The sequence below is a fragment of the Leguminivora glycinivorella genome, chromosome 3 (assembly GCF_023078275.1).
Source record: "Leguminivora glycinivorella isolate SPB_JAAS2020 chromosome 3, LegGlyc_1.1, whole genome shotgun sequence".
NCBI lineage: Eukaryota > Metazoa > Arthropoda > Insecta > Lepidoptera > Tortricidae > Leguminivora > Leguminivora glycinivorella.
In genome coordinates this window covers 8,572,893-8,599,237 of record NC_062973.1, presented here as the reverse complement: position 1 = coordinate 8,599,237, position 26,345 = coordinate 8,572,893, and the positions used below count along the sequence as shown (strand labels likewise).

The window sequence follows — 26,345 nt, the reverse complement described above, 5'->3', positions numbered from 1 at the left end:
CGACAATCTTTTAGATAATTAACATTGAACTGACAGAATTTTCCAGGCTTATTTATTAAATAAATAGCAAATACGTTTTTACTTATTGTGTTACTTTTTTATTTATTACTTTTTTGTTTTCACCAATTACTTAGGTAAATATTAAATGAATAATTTAGTCTTCGCGTCCCACTGCTATGCGCAGGCCACCTACAACGCGAAGAATGGATTAAATAAGTAAATTATACCTCTACAATTAATTTAATACGTCATATATAAAAATAAGCCTGTAGTAGGTATTTCCTAATTAAATAAATTGTTCGGCGCTTTTTCGGCACTTTCTACTTCTTACTGACAGGCCGTTACGTCAAGTCAACTGATACTCAGAGGCAGCATAATACATACAATTATACTAGCTCTTACCCGTGTCTTTGCTCGCTTTTTAGAGAAATGGGGGGTTAGAAAGAGACAAAAAGTAGCCTATGTCACTCTCCATCCCTTCAACTATCCCCACTTAAAAAATCACGTCAATAGGCGAAACGACTAAAAAAAACTAATTAGTCCGTCAGTTACATTATCAAAGAATTTTAGACACGTATTTTTCTTTTTTCTCGTAAACGAAAAATGACGACGGTACAGGGGGCCGATTTTTGAGTCTCACGGCGTTCGAATTCAGAAAATTGTCACTGAAAATAATAGGCAATTCACCGTTTTCAACCGGTATTTTAGTGACAGTGAGACTCAAAAATCGGCCCCCAGTTCGTTGAAATTTCGCGTGACGTCACGCCTAGGTACAATTTTTACTTAGACGTGACGTCACAAGCCCCCACTCCGGAACTTTGGTGCCGTGTCTTTGTATTTTTTCATTAATTAGAAAAAGCGAAAAATATGTGTTCAGTATTTTTGGACGATCTAACTGACGGACTAAACAGAATGCCATTTTTTTATGTAGTCGTCATACCTATTATACGGTATGTCTTATGAGATGAGAGTGTACAGGATCACATTAGTTTATTTAGATCCTGCCTAGAACTTTCCGTCTATAATTTTTATAGGTGCACAATTATTCGTCGCTCCGTTTTGCCGTGAAAGACGGACAAACAAACAGACACACACTTTCCCATTTATAATATTAGTATGGATATAATATTAGTATAGTAGTACCTATGGATTATAATATTATATAATTATATATTATAGTATGGATAATTTTAACATACGATGTTATCTACACAATAAGAAATGCTTTCCAGCTTACAACAATAACACAATAACAGCGGATAGCCGTAAGAAGAGTGTAAAGTAAACCTGTTGTGTTGAAGACAGTTTATTTGCCGCGAAGTGCGGAAACAACATTTCTCGGTACAAACCGAAGTGCTCGCCGTGTTCCGAAGGCTGTGCGAGTGTGGGTGTACATCAACCAATTGGGACCCTTGGCCACTAGAACTATGTCATACTGACCTTATAAATGAGATTGTAAGAAATCTCTTACTGCTTGTCATTTTGACATGGGTATAGAGTGGCCTAGGGTTGACTGTACCATAAAAAAACCGGCCAAGAGCGTGTCGGGCCACGCTCAGTGTACGTAGTTTTTCGTATTTTTCTCAAAAACTACTGAACCTATCAAGTTCAAAACAATTTTCCTAGAAAATGAGATTGTAAGAAATCTCTTACTGCTTGTCATTTTGACATGGGTATAGAGTGGCCTAGGGTTGACTGTACAATAAAAATAGTAAAGAATATATAAAATTGTGAATGAAAAATCGTACTGGGTAATCATGATAGAAATACCGTTCTTGTGCCAACGTGAGAGACAATATACGCAAGAGAAAAGATTGATGAAATGAAATGAAATATTTTATTTCAGGCAGGTGTCCATATTTAGTCAAAATATTAGTGGTTAATGTGGATATTAGTGAGCAAAAATTAACCGGACCAAATCTTAAAACCTGTTTGTAAATTTCGGTAAAGCTTAAAAACATGTGAAACTGTGACAATAACAGACAATGTTCAATAATTAGTTTAGAGTCTGCGTAAGAATGTCCTATAATATGTATTTATTTTATTTATAGTTTATTTATTTTACCCGAGACAAAAGTAACAGAGTCAACCAACCACCACGGTCTGTCAAAAACGCGGCCAATCGACCTGTCACATCTCACTCGTACAAGCTTGGTACGCGTTCACCTACACGAGCTTAGAATGTGTGCTTGGAACGCGCCTTCTTTCATATATGTGATCGCCGAGGTGTGACTATAAGTTGGTGGTGATGTAGAAGTGTAGAAGTAAAGCCCGAACTGCAGCCTACTCCTATAGCACAATGTTAGCATACAGGGGGTTGTTTAGTGTCTACCCACTAAAGACACAATCTCCCCATCTGCCACAAACGGATCTCATTAGCCCTTAACAAGGAGTCCCACATAACCAACCGGTTTATTCCCCGCACCCGAATAGTATGCGTAATGCATATTTTCGCTCAAAAAAAGCTAACTGTTAAGTATGGAAGTATGTGGTTTTCCTCCTACAAGTGTTAGTATTACCCCTGTGTTAGTTTTACGCCATCCTATTTAATTGAGCCCGAGCTCTTTATACCATTAGAATGGTACGTTGCTGCTTGTTCTTCCCTTTTATTTTATTATCACCGGCTCTGTTAGCGCGGCACGGTCTAGCGTGACCGATATTCGCAATTACATTTTATTGGGCTTAGCTGTTCTTACTTTGTTTGGCGCTATTTTTGAAATTGTAGAGAAATGTTATTTAAAAAAAATAATTTATCGTCGTATGATCGTTGTAGACCTATAAAATAAGGGAACAGGATTTAGTAATACAGTGAGGAAATACGTATACCTACCCAAAATATGAAATGCGATTAAGGTATTCGCACACTCTCTATTTGAAACCAGATTAAATGAGATAGCAGCAATGTAGCATCAAAAATATTAGAAATATAAATTAAACTGTAGTTTTAATTTCAGACCCATAATTGAAAGTTCTTAGACCTTAAAATTAAAATAAATCCTTGCAAATTTTATTCACTCATATCATAACTCGAAAACGTCTATGTTCTTTGAAATGTAATATTTATTAGAAAAATATTTAATTGACTCTTATTCAACGAGTACCTATTTTTTCTTAGAAAACTTCAATATCAATCAAAGATATCAACCAATAAGAAATATAAAGTATGTTGCCGTGTTACATTATGTTTAATTAGAAGGCCTTCTAGTTTAGTAAGTAGCTCCTCTTTGTGATAAGTGAAGTGATCCTCCTTGTGAGAAGCAGGAAATCCGCAGTTCTATTCCAGTTATACATATTGTATCATTACCAAGTTAAATCTTAAGTTTCAAAAAACAAGCTTTTTGAGCTTTTCTTTGATGTCAGTGTATGTATAATTGTATATCGACTTTTGCAAGACGATAACCCTCTGTACTCTGTAAATGAGTACATCGAATTGAATTTGTGATAGCATGCATTTGATTACACTGACTTCGGATTTTATTTCATTTGTTATTAATTTTATTGTGCTTTGTGTATTTCTGTTTGTAAATGACGATCCTTTGGGAGAAACTATTCCTTTAATTATTTTCAATTTATAATGTAATTCTTGACGATCATGATGAGAAGATAAACATAACTTTGGCATGTAACAAATTTATAGTATAATTTTTATCATGAAATAAAGAAATCTAATTTAATCTAACAAATATCTCGTCAGGTTTGTCACAATTGTAAAAATATAGACATGTTTACAAATATGTATATAAACCGACGTTTTCAAACATATATTTACTTACAGGAGTGGGCCTTCTTACTTGCACCTTGGGGTGCCATTATTCCACCTGCACAATTTTTATTCTGCACAAAACATTTATTACGTCATTCTCTCATTTAGGTAGCAAAGTACAAGACAGATATAAAAAAATAACTATTTATTTTTTAAAACAGAATACCTACTACAGTTAGAATCTCGATTTATTTTAACCCGTTTAATGCTATGAGTTACACTGAAACTTGAGCATTTACATGGGCTCTGCCTACCTAGCTTGGGAACACAAGCCTGAATTTATTTATACATCTAAGGCTAAGATTTTAGTAAAACTGACTATAAATAACTAATACGAACTCCTAATTTTCGAAGAACGAGCTACTTTGTTTTGTGTTTGGGTTTGAGGTTTACCTTCAACTAAATTTATTCAACAACTAAGTCTCCAGATCGCATACCAGTTACTTTTGAGAATATTTACGATATAACTTAGTTGAAATATTAATCAACTTAGTAAACACAAAACTAATTTTAAGACCTATGAGAGAAGTGGGTCAAAACTTTTAGGCCCAAGACAAACACTCTATATTAAGTTAGTATTTAAACAATGAATGATGAATTAAATTAACGAATGAATGAATAAAATTGTATAGTTATTTTGGGTTAAGATACGACGAAAAGAGCGATCGTTTCTCCATACAAACTTAGTCCCCATATTCCTCTGTGGATTTTACATACATTATGCAATATATTTTTGAATTTATATTATACTTTTGTATGTCTTTCCCATCACGGCACAATGGTGTTCCGGACCTTTGGGAGGCGTGCGCGGGGCCGAAGCCAACGCGTAGAGGCCCTTTCGACACTTTAATGAAATGTAAGGGGTACACCGAGCGGATGTTGCCCTTGCCCGTATCATGGGACACACGCAGAGGCAACACCCGCCAGGGTGTAAGGACTATTTGAGAGTTAATGGAATCTAAAATGAACTGGTCTATTTTGATGAAAGTGATGGACTAAATACTGGGCTATGGATAAAAAACCGGACGCCTGCCTAATAAAACGGTATCCTATTTTATTTCCGGCAGACGGTGACTCGTCCCCACAAGATGGGCCCCCACAAAAAGCGACATCCAAGATGGCTCAAGGGCAACACCGGTGTGAGAACTCAAGGGTGTCGAGAGGTGTACACCGCTTTCTGCCCAGTGGCTGTTAAGCCACTGTACCAACTCGCGTCTTATGCAAATTTTCACTTCCACCCCTGGGGCATGTAGCCCTAACGACCCCACTCTGGATGGCCAGCCAAGGCAAGCCAGAGGTAGAGAGTCCTGTCCCACCCACCCGCCTTACGGGTAACAGAACTCGCCAGGAGCACTCGGGTACGTGGGGTCGCTGTTCCCCAACAGCTCGCCACAAGCTGCCCTGCGTTGACTGATTGCACTGGTAAAACCAACGGGCGATGGGGTCGTCACATCCCAACGCCATATACATATATACTTTTGTTATTATTACAAATATTCCACCTAATGCTATTTTATACGAATTTTTAAAGGCTTTCTTTTCCCACTATCATACATATTTTATTTTTATTTTTATAATTCATCACTGATTGAGTTGGAAATCAAAAGGTTGCGCGGTAGTATTCAGCGAATGCAAGTTCTAAGTTTGGAAAGAATTACTCTAGTTTAGACAAAATCAAATTAATAACTGCCTTTTTATAAAAATGGCATTATACTTATATGAAATATTACCAAATGACATTAAGTATAAGTGTGTGGTAGGTTCATTATAATTACTTTAAACATTACCCACCTTTTATGAACGTCTAAATCTGTTTAAGATCGAAATAATCCATCGATGATGTCTGCTTTCAGTGCAAACCTAATCAAACTTAGCAAACTCAAAGAGGATGTGCCGGTAAACGAGTGTTCAATTGAGCAAGATCTCGATTATCCTGAAATTGAAATCGAATGCGGCTAGCGAATTGAAAATGAACCTTCGTCGATCGACTCGTTTTTTCTTCTCCCTTGGCGCCAAGAAATCTGTTACAAATGAGTAATAGAATTCTATTAAGTTAATTTTCTTACAATTCAATTATTTATTGTTGATTTACAGATGGAGCTACTGTTTTAAGCAAGGGTATACAGTACCTAACAATTCTCATTCAATTAGTATCCGATAACAGTACAAAAATATTTTTAGGTACTTAGTGACAATACTGACAAGATCAGTAGAATATAAAAATAATGAATATATTGTTGTTTATGTAATATGAAACTCTTCATTGTATAAGAATATAACAACACAAGAAACAGATTGTCTACAATCGACTTTATTGCTGCTACCTACTTGTTTAGCGCTGCCCAGGGTACACTTATAATATTCTACAAGTATACGCAAATTGCAAATAAATTCATACAAACCTTGCAGGCCAAGGCCGGCAAAGTCCTCTTTTAGGGTTCCGTAGTCAACTACGAACCCTTATAGTTTCGCCATGTCTGTCTGTCCGTCCGTCCGTCCGTCCGTCCGTCCGTCCGTCCGTCCGTCCGCGGATAATCTCAGTAACCGTTAGCACTAGAAAGCTGAAATTTGGTACCAATATGTATATCAATCACGCCAACAAAGTGCAAAAATAAAAAATGGAAAAAAATGTTTTATTAGGGTACCCCCCCTACATGTAAATTGGGGGCTGATATTTTTTTTCATTTCAACCCCAAGGTGTGATATATTGTTGGATAGGTATTTAAAAATGAATGAGGGTTTACTAAGATCGTTTTTTGATAATATTAATATTTTAGGAAATAATCGCTCCTATAGGAAAGAAAAGTGCGTCCCCCCCCCCTCTAACTTTTGAACCATATGTTTAAAAAATATGAAAAAAATCACAAAAGTAGAACTTTATAAGGACTTTCTAGGAAAATTGTTTTGAACTTGATAGGTTTAGTAGTTTTTGAGAAAAATACGGAAAACTACGGAACCCTACACTGAGCGTGGCCCGACACGCTCTTGGCCGGTTTTTAATTTCCAAACACAGATAATTGTGACATAACATCCAGGTATTTAGCCAATTAAAAAAAAACTATAAGGGGCTTTATAGACGTGCCGACTGCAACTGGTACGGGCCCTAGACAATATTTGATTTTGGGTGCGTTTTCATACAAAAAAAAATTTTTTTCGTTTTTTTTGAATTTTTTTTAACTTTTTGTTTTTTTATAAGCGTATACGGGGTTTCAAAGGGGAACGAAAATTCGATTATTTTTGCGCTACGACGCACCGTTTAGGAGGTACAGCCATCCAAAGTTACTATTTTCAGTAGACTTTATTTATTTCATACCATGTTTGAGAAAAGCACTATACATACCTCGGCGGGAAATGGGGTTGCCCGCCTCAGACCTATCCGTCTATATGTCTTCGGCCGGCAACCCCCTTTGTCCCGGCCTCTGTAGTAATCTGTACTATTATTGATGTGGATTTTGTTACTGCTGATAATTAATTTGATGGATGACCATTCGGTGCCGCGTGGTGACAAGTTGAGACTTTCTACACTTATTCCTCTCCCGCGAGTAACTTAGACGTCGACTGTGGGTTATGGTTGTGGGCAATGAGTTTACAACCTGTCACTGCAATGTCACAATTTCGGTAATCTCCGTAGCTTACTTAATTGCTAAGAACGACACTGTAACTGGGCAGTTGTATGTGTTATTTCTACGATTTCTGAGAATACAAGCGTGAGTTTATGAACCTCTTCATGTAATTCTGAGCCTAAACCATAGAGAAATAAGTAACATGATTTTACAGAGCGAAGTTCTGTAATAGGGTAAAGGCACCAGTAGTCAGCCTCAAATCGAAATTTCTATTTTCAAAGCAGTCTAATTGGATTTCCAATAGACCAATTTGAATGATTAATGTTTTTATAGTTCATGAATTTAATTAAGTTTACTTTTTGACAATAATAAAACGTAACTTATTGTTTGTTTTAGAAATATTTGGTTCAATATAATAAAAGGGCGTTTTTGCCAGTACTCAGCCCCTTAAGCACCAATATACTACTAGTTATGTGTGCAATATACTACTAGTTGTGTGTAGTTGTGTGTTCTGGGTTCTGTGTTCCGTGACCTCAGTAACCAGTGGTCAACAACCATAGGCTGACCACTGGGTATTTGATGTATGTCAAGGTAACCTATCGATGTCTCGAAAATCCTTTGTCCGATTATCACTTGTCCGAAAACGGTTGACAGAATTTTTATAATCCAAATACATTGTTTACCATATTTTTAAAATGTCGCTAGTTTGCTATGCCACATTATCGTTTTCCCGAAACTCTATAACCAGAAGAACGGTTGCCAACTTTATCATTTGACAACCAATTTGTTAACCACCTTTTCATAAATTCGATGCTACGCGACATCAAAATGTCGTTTTCCCTAATATAATTTTATAGAAACATTACAAAAAAATAGGTTAGGTTAGAAATGCGACCCCCACGGAAAAGTGGGTTAGGTTAGGTTAGAACTGCGACCATACAGAAACAAACTTGTGCTAGAGAAGTGGGTTAGGTTAGGTTAGAACTGCGACCCTCACAAAAACAAACAACTTAGAACTAAGAAAACTTGTGTAGAAAAGTGGTTAGGTTAGGTTAGAACTGCGACCATACAGAAACAAACTTGTGCTAGAAAAGTGGGTTAGGTTAGGTTAGAACTGCGAGCCTCAGAAAAACAAACATTAGCAAGAAAAGTGGGTTAGGTTAGGTTAGAACTGCGACCTTACAGAAACAAACTTGTGCTAGAAAAGTGGGTTAGGTTAGGTTAGAACTGCGACCCTCACAGAAACAAACATTTGTAAGAAAGTGGGTTAGGTTAGGTTAGAACTGCGACCCTACAGAAACAAACCCTTGCCACAAACTCTTATGGCAAGGACTCATAGGTCAAGTAAGAACTGCGACCGTGAGGGTCGGGAACAAACTTTTGTTAGAAAATTAAGGATTTATTGAACTTTTGATATAGGTGCTTAATAATATTTCGAATTATAAAACTATACGCCATACAAAATTGCTGTCAAATGATACTTAGGAATTTTAATAAGTGTTAATTCGAATTTCGAACTTTTGATATAGCGGTTAAATAATATTTCGGAATAAAAACTTTACGCGACAAAAAGTAGTTGTCAAATGATTCTTAGGAATTTTAATTAGTGTTTCGGGCAAACAAAACTTAGGCCAATTAATAAAATGGGAAGCGTTTTCGGGCTACTAATAATCGACATTACAATTTTCGACTTTTTGATAGGTAACCGTATGTCAAGCAAATATAGTTATAAGTTCATAAATATTTAAGGGTCATTGATTTATAGACTTACGTTCCATTTGAGACCAAAAATAAGTCTAAAATCCTATAGTCAGCCGGGGAGGCTGACTTCTGGAATTATGACATATTTCCTTGAACCCAGTGGTCAGCCGCAGGTGGCTGACTATTAGATTTTGTGCAAAAAGTAGTTTCCAATAACCATGCAGCCCCCTTAAAAATCTGGTTTTCACGTAAATTTTTATTCATATTTTAATATTGTCTTCGGTTACCGCGATAGTTACTCATGAAATAAAACTATGGAAACGGATTAAATCGCGTATAATGAATTTAAAATTCATCCCGACGTTTCGAACTCTTTACAGCGTTCGTGGTCAACGTGGAACGGTGAATTCACCTTCAAGTGGACGGCGTAGCAATGGGGTCTCCGGTGTCTCCAGTAGTCGCCGACATCTTCACGGAGGACTTTGAGGAGAGAGTGCTGTCATTGGCTGCCGTCCAGCCGAAGATATTTAAAAGATATATGTAGATGACACTTTTACTATACTTCCTAAAAGTAAATAAATAAATAAATAAATAAATATTGGGGACACCTTACACAGATCAACTTAGCCCCAAACTAAGCAAAGCTTGTGCTATGGGTGCTAAGCGACGATATACATACTTAAATAGATAAATACATACCGGCTGTCCAAAATCAAAGCCTAGCAAGTGCATTTACCGAAATTTTACAGGAGAGGCAAACAAAGATTTTGTTAAAAAAAATTAGTACCAAACACCTTTTTCTCACAAGATTTGGTTTTATATAAAGAAGTATAACTTGCTTTACAAGACAAACTGTTGAAACTAAATGTATGTGTCTATTTAGAACTTTTATGTGCCTTACTAACAATTAATTACAAAAAAATAATAGTATTGTTTCGTCAATTACAAAACAAAAAGCTAGCAAGTGGTCTTACTAAGTATTTTAAATGGTTAATTTTCGCATTATCCCAGCATTTGCCACGGCATTTGCCACGGCTCATGAGAGCCTGGGGTCCACTTTGACAACTAATCGCAAGATTTGGCGTAGGAACTAGTTTTTACAAATGCGGCTGCCATCTTACCTTCCAACCCGAAGGGTAAGTAGGCCTTATTGGACTTAGTCCGGTTTCCTCACGTTTTTTCCTTCACCGAAAAGGGACTAGCAAATATCAAAATGTCGTTTCGTGTCTGATCACATTATAATATTTGTTTGATGGGATCATAATAACAAAAGGCAACATTATTAATTAGACAATTAATTAAATTTTATGCATAAAACAAAAATCAGTCATCGGGTAAACAATAGGCTACTTGACCCTTTTTATAGTTTGTCTTATAGCATTACTTACTATCCAATTAACGGAAAAAAAATATCACTATATTTTATTATGGCTTATAAACCGCAAAAAAATATTTTTAAAGAATACGTTTACGTAATATTTCAGGCAAAAACAACATCAGCCATGTCATCTATAAATTTTCTGTGAATGAAGTCATTCAGTGCGAAAACAACACTTTCTGACAATTTAAGTACGAGGCATAAAGGTATTATGTAATGTCAGCGATTGATTTGACATGAATTCTATGAGGTCACTACACGGCCGACAGAGTTTTCGGTGGCCAAAAAATAATTATTCACATTTTTGAATTAAAAATACGTAGACATCGTACACATTTAATAGGTAGCCAAAATATTACAGAAGACAATTATTTATTGTGCCAAATTAGATATGAGTCTATTTAGTAGCCTATTCGCCTCCAGTTTAAAGATCATCCGAAAGGTCATTAATTGGCAATCGACTCCAAAAATCACGCCTTGTTTCTGGCATTAAAGGCACTAATTTTGCAACTAGTGTCCTTTTTTTAACACGATAGTTTCATATGTAACACACGCCATATACTGCACATCAACAACCTGTTACAAGCACTAGGTACTGCAGTTATTCCTTTAGGTAGATTGGAAAGGCATAATTGTTAGAACTATTTTAAGTTGCTCCCATCGTCAAATATATATAAGTAGGTTAAGTAGGTACCTACGTAAAATAGATCGCAAAAATAATGTTAAAAAGCATTCCGAATGTTAATACCTCGATCCAAGCCCCATTAAAACATCACAAATAAAAAACCACAATTCAGCACCACAAACACTTTTGCGATCGCCACACACAATATTAAATAAGTATAATATCACGGGCTAAAACAACGAACATAATGAGAATGACTATCTAAAAGCAGCTGCTAAAATTCGTCTCCATCGATCACTTTTATTCATCATGCGTCCGCGCAGCAGCGCAAAGTACGACAAACTAGAAACTTCAGGTTGAAACTCGTTCCCTAAATTCGGATCCCGAACGGAACAAACGCGGACGGGGGCGCGGGAACGGCGACCGTTTGAATTCAAACTTCACTCATTACTGACTTGCTATGTTTTATTTATTGTTATATTTGAATTCCTTGTTCAACCCTTCGGCAATTTTTAAAATTTAAAACCTAGTATGGGACAATTCCATATTCAAAAACCTAGTATGTTCCGTTTACAAACTCAGAAACCTAGTATAGCATGCACTTACTAGGTTTTTGGACTTGAAAATGTTACTTACTAGGATTTTGATTTTGATATTTGCATGTAAGATATGCACTTGCTAGGTTTAGAGGGTTCCGTAACTTTGATTCTAATTGAGATAGAAATACAGGTGTTTTTGCATTAGACGCAGCTCAAAATTTGAGGCTGATTGATTAAAAAAACGTATTTTGACAAAAAATGTCCCTTGCTAGGTTTTGATTTTGGACAGCCGATACTTATATACATAGAAAACATCCATGACTCAGGAACAAATACCTGTGCTCATCACACAAATAAATGCCCTTACCGGGATTCGAACCCAGGACCGTGAAGTAATGTTTCAACTTTCTTAGACCGTTTAAATTCTATCCATAGTAAAATACAATTTACTATGGAGTTGGAAAAAGACTGTACTCTTCCCTTCTTGGATGTTCTCATTTTGAGGAATCCTGATAATAGCTTAGGTCGCACTGTGTATAGAAAACCTACTCATACTGATAGGTACTTAAATGGCAAATCTCACCACCATCCCAGTCAACTAGCTACTGTAGGCAAATCTTTGTTTCAGAGAGCCCAAAGGATATGTGACGACCAGCATTTGGCCGCGGAGCTTCGACATGCCAGGCAGGCACTGTTGGCGAACGAGCTCAAGAATACCGCGTGTCAAGCAGAAGGCTCGCTTGAAGATCCCTACAGTCGAGCGCCGGCCTGCTATTCTGCCTTTTGTTAGAGGGGTCACGGATAAGATCAGCCACATCTTGAAACAGGCTTCTATTAAAACTTATTTCAAGACTATGAAGAAGATGTCTCAATTCCTGAGGTCTGTAAAATGTCAAACTCCTCTACAAAATGCGGGAGTGTACAGGCTAGGCTGCGGCCTGTCATATGTGGGACAGACGAAACGAAGTATTTCCACACGGGTGAAGGAACACATAGCGGATGTCAAGCACCGTCGGCAAAGGTCTGCAGTCTCTGAACATGTCATGGATAAAGTCAATCATGCTATAAAGTTTGACAAGCCTCTGGTTCTTGCTAAGGAGAAGCGATATATACCCAGAATGTTGCGCGAGGCCATTGAGATCAAGAAATATCCAAAATTTTAATAGAGAAGATCGCTTTACTTTACCACCGGCTTGGGATCCAGTAGTACATCTGATAATTGAACAAGCACGACGAAGGCTGTGAGGCATTTGTGTTGTATGGTGTTGGACATTTGCAGTTTGTTTTTTGTCAATTTTGTGTAGATTAATTGGTTAATTATTTTTTAACATAGTAATGGTAAATTTTTTGAATATTGTATAACTAGGTTTATTAATAGTGTGTGAACCTGCCTTAAAAATATTTATTATTTCAGGTCATGGTTCGTTAATATTTCTTGTATGTGGGTAGCTTTTGCACATTGTAATTTTTCCTCAGTCACCCGTTGACCACGAAAGCTGTAAAGAAGAAAAGCTGTAAGCGTTCGAAACGTCGGGATGAATTTTAAATTCATTATACGCGATTTAATCCGTTTCCATAGTTTTATTTCATTTTTTAATTTATTAAGATAGTTTCACTATTAATTAAGCAAAAAAGTTATTCTTCTTAAGCCAAGAAATCATAATTTGGCTGCTAACATCTTAGCAAAGTACCATGTGACATTCTAAAAAAAATGGCTTAAACACATAATGCTTCATGTCAGAAGATAGCCCCTCTTTAATTTTTTTGTGCTTAATGCTTGAAATCAATTTTAAATATGGAGATATTTTACAATTATTACAATTTAATCAATCTATGATTTAATCTAATTTTGACACGAATCTGACAATTACAGCCCGAAATATGCAAAAAAGGCTGACCACTAGCGCATGACTGGGCATTGGTGCTTTTACCCAATGTCTGTTTTTTTTTTGCATTTGTGGCTAAATTTATTTTCTTTGTGTTGAAAAGTTTCTAACCCCAGACACCCAAATAAACAACTTCACAAAAAGCCACAAAAGGCTACAAAGACGTCTATAGGCACTTTTCAGTAACCACCTGCTTGAAGCTAGGACACAGACCAACCCCTATAGACATCTATTACAAGGCTGGCCACTTCCTAATTTGACGATATAAGCGCGGGCGCTCGCCGTGCCCGATCTATAGCTCAAATTTAAAAACAGACGGCATTACATTCCACACTTTTCAGTAGAGGGACAGTAACCACCTGCTTGAAACGGCCAATAGGAACATACTACTCGCGGACGTCCTATAGGAGGTCGTCGATCGACGTCCGTCGTCGATCGACCGCGGACGGGGATCTGGACAATGAATATACACTTAACCGTGCAAACTATCGGTCGACGGTCGTGGACGTGGCCTTGAGCGCATGGACGTCCGATCGAAATCTGACTCGCTGGATGTTTTGGTGACCGTGCACACTGATCGGTCGCGGTCGCGGTCGATTTACGACGGACGTCCGCGTAGTATGTTCCTAGCTTAATTCAACCAAAATAAATATATTTCTGTAAACAAAAGGGTCATAGTACAGATACCGATATAATAATTTTTATTTTTATTAAGACACTTTGTGGTGACGGGTTAAAAATTTCACGACCCCCTTTCTTCCCGTGGATGTCGTAAAAATCGACTGTGGGATATGGGTTAAATTGTGGGGTAGGCGAGAGGCAGGCAAGTGGCAACCTGTCACTGCAATGTCAAAATTTGGATTTTTTTTCAACCCTTTTTTGCCAAGAGTGGCACTGAAACTTGAGTGGTTCATGTGCTCTGCCTACCCCTTTATGAGATACAGGCGTGATTATATGTATGTTATTAAGACACTGCACCTACTTAATCTTTCTGGTTTAGCCCATTGGGTACTGGTAGATAATGCCTTTAGGCATTAAGTCCGTCATTAACCGACTTCAAAAAAGGAGGAGGTTCTCAATTCGACTGAATGTTTTTTTTTTTGTACCTTATTTTGTTGTGCAATAATGATTAAAATAAATTAATAATTACTTAGGCCCACTTGCACCAACCACTTAACTCAGGGTTAGTGGGCTGTCATCTGTCAAATTTCATAAAAAATGGTGGGTTAACCCTCGGGTTAACTCTCCTTTTTCGATGGTGCAAGTGGCCCTTAAGGATAGAAAAACAAATAAATAGCTTCGGGAACATAGTACAGTCACTGATGTAACCAGACAAATGGCGAGACTGAAGTGGGAGTGGGCTGGGCACGTGGCCCGAAAAGACGGTTCATGGTGCAAGGGGCTGATGGAGTGGAGACCGTGGGGAGAGTCACGCCCAGCAGGGAGGCCAAAAATGCGTTAGTGTGACGATATCAAGGGAACAGCTGGATCGAAGTGGATAGAAAGAGCCCAGAATAGAACAGAATGGCAAAAAATGAAGGAAGCCAGATCTCTAAGACTGAAAAAGGCAGTTTTGACCAATATTGAGTTTTAAAACCGACATAGGTATATTACCTAAGCTGATACTGTGATATCTATTATAAAAAAAAATCCGAGCTTCGCCATACATTAATCTAATTTTCTTAATATTTCCCGAGTAATGCATAATTATGTTACAGCTAGTACAGAAACGTCAATGACTGACTGGTAGTGTAATGGAATCACATTTAGTTTACCGTTTACAAATAATTGCCAATTATTTACTTACGCTTAGACAAGTAACGTGGTAAATATTGCTCGTGAGAAGTTATTCTATATAACTTCGAAACTATCCAGGCCGTTGAGCCTCGAGCCTGTCCTACAGCTTAATGATAAAATAATTTTCCCCTCACTAGCTCGGAAACACGTGTTTTGTCCTCTAATACCAGCGGGTAAAAACGCATTTTATCCACTAGTGGGTAAAGTAATTTGACCTTGAATATAATCAAATTAACTGCTTTAAAATTGATAAAAGTAGGTGAATCTAGTAATAAAGATGATTTACCACCTGTGGAACTACTGGAAGCAGTGATAAACGCATTTTTCGCAGAGGGGAAAAGTTTTGTGTTACACTCGGGTGCAAATGTATTTTACTTCTCGTGTGTTGAAAAACGAGCAAGTGAAAGGATTCTATAGTTGAACCGAGCGAACGAGCGAAGCGAGTGGTTCGAGAATAGAATCCTGAACTTGCGAATTTCACACTCGGCGTTAAAATACAACTTTGCCCCCTTGTATAACAAATAACTATTTAATCACACTCACTCGTAAACAGTGTTATTACATGCCTGCATACTGATACGTAATGAGCTATTTTACCGCCCTAGGGTCCACGGACTGTCAAAAATTACAAGATGTCGGACGAATATACGAAATGTCAGCGTAGGTACTCCAATACATTTTGTTTCATATTTGGTTATTACTACGCGAGTGTGATCGGGCGGCTTCAGCGTTGTGCTTCGAACAGCCTCTCGTTCGTAATACTTCCCTTTCCGCCCTTAATACACAATGTACTATTGTTACAAACTGAAATAGATAAAATAATAAATTTACATTTAATGTCTACCAACTTTTTTTTTTTCAATTATTTTATCCGGTAATTTGACGTTTCATCTCAAATAACAGGAATTTACTATCAGTGACTTATTTGCTGACAACATTTATTACAGTTTGGTCATATTCAATTTCAATTTCAATTTCAATTTATTTCTTCATAACGAAAGTTACATGTCAATACATATTTACAAAAATTACAATTACATCCATCTTAGTAGCTATAGGTATAACAATTTTATAACAATCATATACAATTATTCTTATTCAAAAATTCTTCTATTGAATAGAAAGATTCATTTAATAAATATTCCTTGAGATTATTGATGAAAATATTATATGCAAGTTCAGTAGATTTAAGATTATTGGGCAAACGATTATATAGTCTCGGACCAATGTACCACACACATTGTTCGGACTTTTTAAGTCTGTGTCTGTTAGGGAGGAGATTACTTCCATTTCGGTAGTTAGGGCCACGCATTCTAAATTGATCGAGATTTTTACGAACTACTTTCATAATTTCTAATATGTATAGACTCGGAACAGTCATGATTTTTAAAGTCTGAAATATTGATTTAAGTTATCACGATTTTCAGTCGCGTTAAAACAAGACTTGATCACGTAGTACATACGTTCATATCGGTCACGGCAGTCCTTAGTAACTATAACGGGTGTATGTTCTGTCTGTCCGTAGCCATGTAATGTCACGTTCGAAACGTCAGGTCAAACTTTGACCTTATCCATACTAATATTATTAATGGGAAAGTGTGTGTGTCTGTTTGTTTGTCCGTCTTTCACGGCAAAACGGAGTGACGAATTGACGTGATTTTTTAAGTGGAGATAGTTGAAGGGATGGAGAGTGACATAGGCTGCTTTTTGTCTCTTTCTAACGCGAGCGAAGCCGCGGGCAAAAGCTAGTACTTAATATTTAGGAGCTAGGTATTTTTTGCGACTACGTAAAACCCTCTAACTATTAGTCCAATACTGGAACTATGGTCCTTTTCGTTGAGTCACACTATTTTCATCCATTTATTTATATTTATAATATTTTGGTTATGACAATTCAGTTTTGGCTAAAGCCAAGAACGATTTAATACTGGACTGACAAAGCCCATACAAAAAAGCGTACCCCTGAAATGTATGGGCCTTTTAGGCTTAAAACTAGATGGCGCTGTTTCGCAGCCCGGAAGTGGCCAAAATCATATTTTCCCCAAATATTTTTGCGTGTTTTTATTTTTTATAAGAACAAATGATATATTTCTTTATTTTAAAATCATGATATCACGTCAATACACATTTTGAAAAAAAAAAAATTGTAGGCATCATCAGTGTAGTTATGATAGTATTTAATCGGTGGCGCTAAAAAATCGAGGTACGATTCTTAGTATGAAGTATGTAAATCCTTTACAAATAACCCTTGGCTAAAGCCAAGGAACATTATATTCTGGTGATCTACCTCAGTCCTAGTGCTAATGACGATACCCGCGAAAGCTGAGAACTCGGCTGGGCCATCTACGGACTTGGTCGCTTTTTATTTCGTGTATAAAATTTATCTTTAAAAAAATTACATAACAAATACTAAATTTAAGAGCGTTATAATTCTCTCCCCATGGCTGCAGAGCTATGTTTCGCCGAGCGGCACGTTCATGCATATAGTTACGAGGACACACTTTATTGAAATTTGAACTTGAGTCGTCAGGGCAATATTGCAGCACTACGAATGCAGCAGGCTGATAAATGGCATATATCGAATGCAGCGACATTTGTGCACTGCTAATAAAATAGTAGATCATAAGACGGTAAATCGAAGTACACTTGGACTAATCTTCAATTTCAATTTACCTATGTGAAAGTATCTTTGATAACCATGTTAAATATCTTTTCACCACGCCATTCTTGCTATTCGAAAACAGATAGCAAAATTGCATTTTTTTATACCCATCAATCAAAGTTAGCGAGTCAAATAAACTCAGTGAAATCCACTGAGTTGTCCGTCTTTACTCGCAGCTTGCAGCTTTCGGGCGTCAATTTTTGTAAGTTGAAGTCAACCAAAACATAAAAAATGCCTCGTTACGTGATATTCAATTGCGATAACACAAAAATTATGAACAATCAAGAGCCTGAGACATATTTAAAATTACAGGCAAGAATCAACTTCAGTACAAAATTTTTCTTCTATCTAAATTAAGTTCTGTGGTTGAGAGTAATTTCATAAAAAATTTTACTTGATGTCTTAAGCTGGCTAGTTGAATTTGCCTATAAATTATGATTTTGAATCATAAATCCATACTAATATTATAAATGGGAAGTGTGTGTGTGTGTCCGTCTTTCACGGCAAAACGGAGCGACCAATTAACGTGGTTTTTGAAGTGAAAATAGTTGAAGGGATGGAAAGTGACATAGGCTACTTTTTGTCTCTTTCTATCGCGAGCGAAGCCGCGGGCAAAAGCTAGTATGTATTGAATAAATTGATGGATATGATTTAGTTAATTGATGTTTTATAGTCAGTAATTTGTTGGTGTTGGTGCGGCAAAAAAAATTGTGTACCACTCGGTGGCAAAGTTTGTTTAACCTTCGTGACTTGAAACCCTCGCAACGCTCAAGATTACACTTTTTTTTCGCTTATAGCAGTATCACGAGCAAAAAAAAAACTGTAGCTTATACTTTTTCAACTGTTTCGAATTTGTTCACGGATTTTAATAAATAACTTTTATTATTGCAATTTTAATCATACTATAAAACTTATTTTAAGACGCTAAGTACTCCGATTTTTTTTATTGTTTGAAATCAACGTAGGTATATGTATTTTTGTTAAAAATGGGAAACCTGAATCTCTCATAAGTTATTGAGCAAAATACAAATTGTTTACTAAGTTTAAATTATTTGCCAGTCTTATTAAGCACCATCCGATATACAAATCAGTTACAAAAATACGTCTAAAATGATTGAAAAATTACGCTTTAACCTTTTCTATTGTGTGGGTTACCTAATTCGTGGGCGAATCAAACCTCGGTGGGATTATCTTTAAAGAGTATTGTCCTATTGGATAAATTCCACTAAGTTACAGCGGGGCAATACTCGACTGGGAGGCAAATGTAACTGGTCCATTTTCCATGGTAGGCGTGTTTAGTGGATACATGTAGTAGAACTCAACATCATAGTGTATTAACGGAAAAAATGAATTAGTTACAAAATAGCCCCCCAGTCGAGATTTGCCCCGCTGTACCTTATAATTAACTAGAACTGGCTAAGCCCTGATAATACTTTGCGACAAACAAGGCCCCCAGTGACGTGTTAAGATTTTCCCCCATTAACAATCTGTCGCAATTCTCTACAGAAGTTTAAGGGGTATTATTTCCGTCAGTTAACTAGCGTTCGCCTCAAAAAGTGCTTGGTTAAAAAAATCAACGTAAATGTTTGAAAAAAAATTGCGTCATATTTAAAACAAGGATATGGACAAATAAGATGATGATAAGATGGATGTGGCCTCGCTCTGCATTTTCTATCGCATGTATAACGGGGAGTGCTCCGAGGAATTGTTCGGATTAATCCCTACCGCTTCTTTCCGCCATCGCCCTACGCGACAACATTTCCATCGTCATCATCTAGATGGCTGGCAGTCCTCAACTGTGCGTTTCTCCAGAAACTTCCTGCCCCGCACAGCTAAACTGTGGAATGCATTGTCGCCTGCGGTATTTCCGGACCGATACGACCTTCAAATCTTCAAGAAAAGAGCGTACACCCATCTTAAAGGCCGGCAACGCACCTCCAACACCTCTGGTGTTTCGGGTGTCCATAGGCGGCGGTGATCGCTTACCATCAGGCGACCTGTCTGCTCGTTTGCCTCCTATCCCATAAAAAAAAAAAAAAAATAAGGCGATCGGAGAAATAATTTTATGATTCGAAACGTTTTTGGAAATTATGTAAACTCTTCTGATTAGCAGAAACGTCTGCAATCGATGCCGTTAGGTTTAGAATAAATTTAAAAGTGGAAAATGTCTGCCTTGGGTGAGACTTGAACTCACGGCCTCTGGATCGATACTCCATCGTAACTGGTGAATTTCCAATATGACTTGGAACTCCGGTTGCCGTTTAAGAAGTTTAACACTCTTACGGTGTAACAATAAAATTTCATTCTCCTTAATAAAGTAATAAATTTAAGAATGCAAGGCGTAGGTTACGCCTTCTACCGCCCTCTGTCGGAAATCGGCAGGAAGTCATCGACCGTGAGCTGTCTGATCCTGGATCGGCCTTCCTCGCCATCTAGCGTGGGATAGCTGCACTCTTGTATTCCTCTATGGACTTACGTGGATCATAGTTGCCATTTTGAAAAATAGAAGTAAATCGTCATCGGGCGTTTGCCTTCCTTCCTTTTATTCGTAACCAGACTTAATTATGGGTTTTTTTTAAGCTCCGCGTTAGTCGCGAAGAGTTTAGTATTATATTTTATTGTTGACTTAATTTCCATTGAACGTCCGGAGCCGGCTGTTTGCGGTGCGAGCCGATTTGGGCTTGGCAACACTAGTCCCGTCCAAAATGGCGAATGAGATGGGATTTCTTTTTGCCGGAGAGAGAGATGAAGGGATATCGTTGGCCCAAGCCAAAATCGGGCGCAATCGCCCGTTTGAGTGAGTTTCAATAGTGATTCGGTTGTGTATTTCTTTTTAGTTGGTTAGTTTCTAACGAAGCGTTGCATATTTTCCAGCCCCGGAATCGGACGTGAATAAAACCATGTTCTGATGGTGATAGGCGACGCCCAGCGTGCCCGGATGTCGAAATAGGTGCAATTTTGCCCTCTGCTGGCCCTTTCTCCATCAACGGTAAGTCATACATTTTTTAAACCTTGTTGGAAGCCAACTTGTTCCGTAGGTTATGTATATCTTCCAAATTAGCAGTAGGTCGTTTCACGGAACGCGTTGTCGTTCGAAATTTAAATTCCAAGGTAGCCCCCGTGTCCTGCGGGCGGTATAAACCCCCTTACGGGCACCATTTTTAGGAATTTTACTTACAGACTGGTATAACCATTCCAGGGTTCACGCCGCGTCGCCTAAACCTCGCGCCGGCCGCGAGAGGTTCCCCTGGTATCCCGGTAACTTGTGGGCAGCAGATTGCTGCTGTTCAACCTACTCCCGACGTTTCACCCCAAGGCGGCTGACGTGGCAGTTGTGGTGTTTCGAGGTCAGATCTTTCCACGTTTACTTATTGACTGAATGAACCGGCCTTTCGGTTCTGGCGCCCATCCGTGTAACTACCTTAATATATATTGACCGCTGTATCCGTTTCTACCAGTAATGATAATTTAGAGCTCGCTGACCCACGTTTGTTCCCTTAAAATATAAACTCAACATTATTGTTCTCGTGAGCTAGCCCTCGGCAAACAATTGTTGCCGTGTATCTAGGTTAACAAATTAGCATAAACAATTTAGATTTTGTTTCCTGAATTCAATAAATACCTGGTTCCTCTTCAACTGTTGTTTGATTTTTTTTTATTTTGGCGTTAGCTAAAGGAAACCCCCCGTAAAATTAAATACCGTAACAGTGTCAGCCCAACGTGTGGCGTTATATCAGCGAGCCTCTTTAGTCACATTGTTAGCTAGAGGAATTTTCTGGTAGAAACGGTGCGGCTTGTATAATTGTAATTAAGTAGGTACTTATGTTTATTAATTTAAGTAATTTTGTGTTATTGTAGCTGCAAGTACCTCTTAATAGTTGTGCGGAATTATTTCCGATAATATTTTCAGTGTTTGGAAAGATAGTTTTTTTTTAAATACTTACTACTAATTACATACATTACTATTTGTATAAATAATTTTATTCTTTTATGGGTTACCGGGACCCAGTGTGGAGTTGTAACAATTTTATTTCTATTTTTTTTTTATATTTAGAGATTGTATGCATTTTGGGTAACCATAACTAAGGTGCCTTAATGTTAACGGACGGTCGTGTAAAGAAAAAGTGTTACGTTTTAAATTTAAAAGTTGATAATGTTATTATTCTCCCTTCGTGGGAGGTTACAGTAATTATTAGTAGCGGTTATAATTTATTACATAAATATGAGTTTGAATATCATGTGGCAATGCCCACCTTACTATAAATATTTCGGTAATTACTTACAGTGTTTAAATTTGCATGTACTATTTACTGTATCATTTGATACAGGATGTCTTTTCATATTGGACTGTGGAGACTTCAAATATATAAAAATTTTAACTTAATTTAAGTTAACGTTGGATGTTGAATAGTTAGAAAGGTGCATCGTTTTGAGATGGACAGTTATGCAGAGGTGTTAAACCTTATAATTTAAGTTAACTTTATTAAAATTTTATTCCCTTAGGGAAAGTTTTTGTACTTATAAGTAGGTAGCTAAATAAGTATGCACCTCATGATAAGTGTAATGGGGGAACAACGTCGGTCAGCGGAGCATTTTTTTTTTAATATTATTTTCTGGCGGAGATTTAAATTTAAAATAAAATTAATATTATGTTATTACTAATGGGTGGTGCAGTGTGTGTATAGTCAGGCACATTTATTGCTGAGGCGTTTCTTAACTTTTTTTTTTACTCATAAAATATAAAGTTGAATCTTATCTTGGAGTTCAAAGGCCAAATAAACTGAGAGTTATTTGGTACTTATTTCTTTTGCTTTTTCCCTTTTTCTCGACTTAAATCGAGATTATTTTTTACCTTTAGCGACGTTTACGAAGTAGTCGGTTACTTGCTTACCAGTTTATCGGTGATTGTGTTGTGTGTTTGTTTCGATGAAGGCAGGCGTTTTTCCTTTTATGTGTTGGGAGTGGGAGTTCTTACGTTGTGTCCAGATGGTACGGTTACGTCTGTACACAAACGTATTACCTTTTGATGTTTGGTGGTGAGTGAACGATTTAAAAGTTCTCTTCACGTAGTTTTCTGGGTGCTGGCGTTTTAAACCAGCATTCCAGCTTCACTGGCTGGTCGGATTCTTGCGGATTTAAACGGAGAATTCTTAATAGCAGTGTTGTACCCTTGTTGACGCTTTGCGGTATGGCTTAAATCATATGCGTGAACGTTGACGTTCTTTTGTGTTGTCGGACCGACAGACTTGCGTCGCCTGAGACGTGGTCTGTGCAGTCAACCTTTGTATGTATTATGTTGTGTCGAAACGTTCCGTCCTGTGTCGTAGATAGACGCTGCCGGTAGATACGCTTCGTTGTCCTGGTGTTATTGTCTGATTTTCGTATTCTTAGCTGTCACCGATATTAGTTAGGGAAATTTCATTTAGCTATAAGCCGTCTTCCGTTATATCGCTTGGACGTACAGCCCGCTGTCTGGTACAGCTCGCTGTGCCGCCAAGAAATATAGACGATGCGACGTTTTGTAGTAATTTACTTAAAAAAAAAAAAAAGGTATTCTTATCTGGTTTAGTGCGTGGGTTCGATTTTGATGGTTTTTTTTTATTATCGATTTTAGATTTCGAGTTGTAGCTGTTATATTACCGATATTTCCTGTAGTTGGAGCTGGAGACCAGCTCAAAATTTTGCCTACGTCAAAATTTTCTCTGGGGAAGGGAGTATTGTAACAATAAAATTTCATTCTCCTTAATAAAGTAATAAATTTAAGAATGCAAGGCGTAGGTTACGCCTTCTACCGCCCTCTGTCGGAAATCGGCAGGAAGTCATCGACCGTGAGCTGTCTGATCCTGGATCGGCCTTCCTCGCCATCTAGCGTGGGATAGCTGCACTCTTGTATTCCTCTATGGACTTACGTGGATCATAGTTGCCATTTTGAAAAATAGAAGTAAATCGTCATCGGGCGTTTGCCTTCCTTCCTTTTATTCGTAACCAGACTTAATTATGGGTTTTTTTTAAGCTCCGCGTTAGTCGCGAAGAGTTTAGTATTATATTTTATTGTTGACTTAATTTCCATTGAACGTCCGGAGCCGGCTGTTTGCGGTGCGAGCCGATTTGGGCTTGGCAACACTAGTCCCGTCCAAAATGGCGAATGAGATGGGATTTCTTTTTGCCGGAGAGAGAGATGAAGGGATATCGTTGGCCCAAGCCAAAATCGGGCGCAATCGCCCGTTTGAGTGAGTTTCAATAGTGATTCGGTTGTGTATTTCTTTTTAGTTGGTTAGTTTCTAACGAAGCGTTGCATATTTTCCAGCCCCGGAATCGGACGTGAATAAAACCATGTTCTGATGGTGATAGGCGACGCCCAGCGTGCCCGGATGTCGAAATAGGTGCAATTTTGCCCTCTGCTGGCCCTTTCTCCATCAACGGTAAGTCATACATTTTTTAAACCTTGTTGGAAGCCAACTTGTTCCGTAGGTTATGTATATCTTCCAAATTAGCAGTAGGTCGTTTCACGGAACGCGTTGTCGTTCGAAATTTAAATTCCAAGGTAGCCCCCGTGTCCTGCGGGCGGTATAAACCCCCCTTACGGGCACCATTTTTAGGAATTTTACTTACAGACTGGTATAACCATTCCAGGGTTCACGCCGCGTCGCCTAAACCTCGCGCCGGCCGCGAGAGGTTCCCCTGGTATCCCGGTAACTTGTGGGCAGCAGATTGCTGCTGTTCAACCTACTCCCGACGTTTCACCCCAAGGCGGCTGACGTGGCAGTTGTGGTGTTTCGAGGTCAGATCTTTCCACGTTTACTTATTGACTGAATGAACCGGCCTTTCGGTTCTGGCGCCCATCCGTGTAACTACCTTAATATATATTGACCGCTGTATCCGTTTCTACCAGTAATGATAATTTAGAGCTCGCTGACCCACGTTTGTTCCCTTAAAATATAAACTCAACATTATTGTTCTCGTGAGCTAGCCCTCGGCAAACAATTGTTGCCGTGTATCTAGGTTAACAAATTAGCATAAACAATTTAGATTTTGTTTCCTGAATTCAATAAATACCTGGTTCCTCTTCAACTGTTGTTTGATTTTTTTTTATTTTGGCGTTAGCTAAAGGAAACCCCCCGTAAAATTAAATACCGTAACAACGGTAGATGTCGCTACGGGTCCCATTGACCTTAGTAGTGGAAAATTTCGCTGGCTTGGTTGAAGTCTTGGTTGCTCAGTTGGCAGAGCGCTGGAGTATCGATCCAGAGGCCGTGAGTTCAAGTCTCACCCAAGGCAGACATTTTCCACTTTTAAATTTATTATGTAAACTAGCACAGGAACAAATGAAGACACAAATAGTTCACTTTCCGTAAAAAAAGAATTAAGAATCTTTTTCTGTTGTCAAGTTGGGTATGTTTACATACCTACATAATATATGCATATAGTAGGTATTACATTAGTAGGCTACTCATAAACACCTTATTATATATGTAGGTAGGTTCATACAATTATTTACACAAAACTACAAGCAAGTATAATCGGATTAATCGGATTCAGGAAGAATTAGCATCTGGTTGACTTAATCGATGACCGCTTGTTGAGTTTGAAACTTCTTAGTCTTAGTTTCAATAGGTGAATTTTCTAATGTTACGTCTATATTCCAGTGTTTTAGTTTAATAGGTGTTTGAAAGTAACGAAATTTCCGCAGGTTGTAAACAAATGATGTATAAATTGGAGAAACCATTTGCTCACCTGTGCTTCACTCGGCAAGCGATGTGAAATAACAAGGCAGTTCTAAACTGACATTAGCGACGGGCGCGATCGTGATATAGCTGATAGCCGTGACGTCACCGGCCTCGCCGACTCAAAAATTAAAAGATATAAATCTCCTGAATCGGATAAGCGCAGACGGAGGTGCTAAGTAGAAAACTTGCGCTATGTAATTAACAATTCAGCGGACTTCGGGCGTAACCGGGAAAACTACTTAGGTAAAGGTTTTAATAATAGAATATTTTTCTTTAGACTTTTTAATGGCGATAAACAAGCGCTGGGAGCCTAGCGGTAAGAGCATGCTGATTTCAATCCGGACGTCACTAGTTCAAACTCCGGCTCGTACCAGTCGCTTTCGTATAGTTGCCGAAACGGACCCCAGTCTCATTTATGTAGATTAAATGACAAGGTAACGCAAGGCAGGGTATGACATTTTAAAGCCATACAAAAAATTTAGGGTAAGGTGGGCAACAGAGAACCAGTGGTACACAAGGAACCAACGGTTTTATTCGAAAATGCGACGTTGCCAAACTGCACTGCGAACATAGGCACGCGCCGCTAAGGTTCCCCCGCTCGCTCCCCAGTCGGCGGCCGGTCCGCGTTGAAATTGCACGTGTAGTGAAGTATTTTGTGATTTTGGACAAGAAAACAAAAAAAAGTAAGTATTTAGTTTTTTTAT

General features: G+C 37.9%; 1 long non-coding RNA gene across 1 annotated transcript; it reads left to right on the top strand.

Moving 5' to 3' along the window:
- The first annotated feature begins 20,205 nt into the window (after positions 1–20,205).
- On the top strand, positions 20,206–25,002 carry LOC125224779. The gene is made up of 3 exons (XR_007176920.1): positions 20,206–20,903; positions 21,114–24,336; positions 24,548–25,002. It is a non-coding gene; the product is annotated as an uncharacterized LOC125224779 (long non-coding RNA).
- The last annotated feature ends 1,343 nt before the right edge of the window (positions 25,003–26,345 follow it).